The 3,655-nt window shown below is 57.4% G+C and overlaps 1 protein-coding gene across 1 annotated transcript in view; it reads left to right on the top strand.

Moving 5' to 3' along the window:
* LAMB3 (laminin, beta 3) overlaps nt 1-3,655 on the top strand; it is a 44,362-nt gene that overhangs the window by 34,119 nt on the left and 6,588 nt on the right. The window lies entirely within an intron of this gene.

Genomic DNA, 3,655 nt, shown 5'->3' with positions numbered 1-3,655 from the left:
CTGATGTGTCCATGCCTGCTGGCCCGCAGGGCCCTGTTTGCTGTCCCCCGATCCCCCACCCCCTACTTCCCATTCCTCCATCAGCGCCTCCTCACCCTTGACCAGTCCGCGTTTTCACCTGGGTGGCTGCTTCCTCTCCCATCTCCTTCCAGCCTGTTCTCCACCCAACAGCCTGAAGCATCTTTGAAACAAGTGCAGGTGGGGTGGCATTCCATGCATACCTAACATCCTTCATTTCACAGCCTCTGTCACCTCCTGGATGTGGCTTGGAGCCCGGCTGTTTGACTCACGAACTGTCCTTGAACAGGCCAGCTCTCTATTTGACTCACAAACTGTCCTTGAACAGGTCAGCTCTCGCTAACCTCAGGGGTGCTCTCTCTCTTTCTCCGTCTGGAATGCTGTCTCCAAGGCGACCGATTCTTGCCCTCCAGGTCTGAGTGTACATATCTCCCTCGAGGGGACTTTCCTGATCACCTTCTCTGGTCAACCCCCTCCCCCAGCCCCCTCTGGAGTCGGCCCTTCACTGCTCTGAGCCTGTGGTTGTTGAATTCTTCTGTCAACCAGGGTGTTGCTTGTCTCCGCACCAGACTCTCAACTCCAAGAGGCCAGGGACGGCTGTGTGTCTTGTTCACTGTGTCCCTGAAAAAGCACCCAGTGTTGGCTGAATGAGTAAAGGAACCCGAGGCACTCCTGAGCTGCCCTGGGGAGTGGCAAAGATCCCAGCACAGGGCTCAGGAAATTTGTTGAACTTTGAGCAAGTTGCTTTCCTCTTTGCCTCCATGTTCACTTCTGCCAACCGAGATGAGAGTATTTTACAAGTTTATTCTGGGCATCAAGCAACTGATGGAAAATGTGTTTTGAAAAATGGAAGGTTCCTCAAGAATATGAACCAATATTACTATATTTCTGGTCCCTGCCAGGGTATTTGCTTGGCTGGGAGCCAAGGGCCTGGTGTAACAGTATTTCCTCCTGCTATTATTGGGGTGCCTTGGCTCCAAGAGCCCAGAGCTCCCTCCTGAGTGCATGTAGCAGGTTGGAGAGAAGCAGGAAGGATCTGCCTGATGTGCCCCGAGTGGCCCCAGGCCAGGCTGCAGTCAGCACCCCCTGGAGATCCTCAGAATGGGGACGTGCCGCGTGCATGCTGGCCAGTGGGGCCTAACAGTGGACGAAGGGGCAGGCCAGAGTTTGGGGCTCAGCCTCCCAGATAAGGAGGCCTTGCCCCCGAGTGAAGCCGAGTAAGGCTGACCCCCTCCTCCTGCATCGACCCCAGAGGTGAGAGGGGGTCGGGAGCCTCTCCTTGGGGTGCTGCCCCAGCTCCTGTGAATGGGCAGGGAGCTGCCGGGCTGTGGGATGCCTGCTGCCCCCTCAACTCAGATTGAGTCCTGGGACAGGACGCAGGGCAGAGAGGAGAAGAGGGGCCTCAGCCAGGACGGGAAGGAGCCAGGGCAGTTCTTACAGTCTCCAAGGTTCTCGTGTCCAGGCTCCTACTGCAGCGGCATGCGTAGCAGCTGCTGTGGGCATGCAGGGTCACCCAGCGAGGGCGGGAGAGCGTGAGGCCAGCGGAGGAGGGAGGGGACCCCGTCTTTCCCAGGTCTTCAACGGGAGTGACAAAAATAGTAAATCAGGTGTACGGAGTTCTTACTACGCGCCAGGCACTGTTCTAAAGTGCCTCACGTGGATTACATTATTTAATCCTGCACGCCTGCCACTTTGTAGATGAGGACGCCAGACACAGGGAGGTTAAGAAGCCTGCCCACGGGCACCCAGCTTGGAGCGGGTGTGGGTAGAGCTCGCCTAACTCCAGGGTCCACACTCTAGATCATTGCACTCTGAGATGGAGGCCCCCCACCTCGCCACACACACACACACACACTTGCTTCCTTGTGTTTGCTCATATTCATCTTCTTGCTTTCTCTCCCCTGCTCTGCCTTGCACCTGCTAATTCCTATCCACCCTCTAAGCATCCTCTAAGTATCTCAGTCTCCAGGAAGCCTCTCTGGACCCGTCAGAGCGGGTTAGCCGCCCCTCCAAGGGCACCTAAGTGGTTAGATGCCCCTCCGCAGGTGCCGCCCTCACACCCCGTGCTTGGCCCCATCACCCAGGGTTGTGCTCCCTGGTCCCGCTAGATTCCAAGCTCCACGAGGGCAGGGACCAAGTCCATCTGGTTTGCAGCCTCTGCGCCCCACGTCCTGCTGCTCAGAGCGGTGAAAGTTTGCTGAGCCCACCCTGAGACTCAGAAGCCCACGAAACTGTGTGACTCAGACCAAGCCCTCGGGTGCAGCTGAAGTGAAACGGAACGGAGGAAGGGCAGGCGCTCGGTGGGGGTGTGCTAGCCGTGGGTGGTTGTCTAGGAAGGCGTGTCTAAGCCGCATTTTGAGAGTAGGACTCTGGGTTAGGCGAGCAGTTGATGGTCTCTACTGGGAGGTCCTTGTGAAAGCAGGTGGTTGGGGAAAATCTCACTTGATTAAACTCAGCTGCAGTCATGCCCTGGGCTCCTGCGATGTGCTGCTCTGGTCCCGTAAGAACCCAGCAGCAAAGAGGCACGGTTTCCACCTTCCAGGAATGTCCTTCCACCTGGCACGGGGAGGGGATTTGGTCTGGGACCTGTGTAGCCACCTGGTGAGGAAGCTTTTGATTGCAGAATAAGGCTAGACCTGGGGCCCCCAGAAAAGTCCCAGTCACGGGGCAAACCATCTGGATAGGCAATGCCCCCTTCCTTCCCACAGCGGTACCAGTGGAATCTGTAGAGTGACCACGGGGAAGGAGACGCCACCTCTGTACGTCTGATCTTACTCTCTGACCCGGAGGTGGTTTGTGAAATTCCTGATAATTGTTTCCTATCAGCTCCTTCCAGAGATCGGGAGACTGAGCTCAGAGAAGCTAGCTAACTTGGCCTAGGTGGCTTGAGTAGAAAAGGGGAAGCCTGGGTCTGGAGCCCCTTAAGCCACTCATTCGCTGTATACAGAGTGCCTCCGAGTGCCAGGCACCGTGCTCGGGGCTGGGCTATAGCCGTGGCTGAATGGCAGTCCCTGTCCTCACATTGCTTACGTTCTAGTGGGGAGTCAGACGGAAGATCTGACAAACGAGTAAATTGTTCGGCATGTGGGTGGTGATAAACGTTCGGGAGAATGATGAAGCTGAGTATGAGGAGAGGGAACGTTGGCAGAGGGTGCAGATTACCACCCTCGATCAGATGGCCGGGGCCTGCCTCCCTCAGAAGGTGATGTGTGAGCAAAGCCCTGATGATCATCTGCCTTTGCACAAACAAGCACTCTGGCCCGAGGTGGAGGGGGCACGTGGCAGGGGTCTTATTGCCAAGGAAGCAGTTCCAGTTCCTGGCTGGTGTCCCCACTCCGGGGCCGCTTACGTCTGCGTTCCAGGCATTGTTCGGGGCCAGCTGCCTGGCACTGCCTCCTCTCTCCAGCCTGCAACTTCCTGTGGTGCCACATAGTTGCCACAGCTGTGCCAACACCCCTCCTCCCACAGCAAGGCGCCCGGAAATTCTCAGAGCAGGGTGCCTGGGAGGGGAGGGCGGCAGCTCTGTGGGCAGGCTAGTCGGAGATGCCACGGATGCCGCTGGGCCTGGGGGAGGCCTATGACCTTGGGGGAACATGGCTGGGCTCCCACAGTCCAATGGGCGGCTTGTCTTCCAGAT

The sequence above is a fragment of the Bison bison genome, unplaced genomic scaffold, assembly GCF_000754665.1.
Source record: "Bison bison bison isolate TAMUID 2011002044 unplaced genomic scaffold, Bison_UMD1.0 scf7180017864067, whole genome shotgun sequence".
Classification (NCBI taxonomy): Eukaryota; Metazoa; Chordata; class Mammalia; order Artiodactyla; family Bovidae; genus Bison; species Bison bison.
The sequence above is the reverse complement of the archived record's forward strand: the minus strand, read 5'-3'. Positions and strand labels throughout refer to the sequence as shown.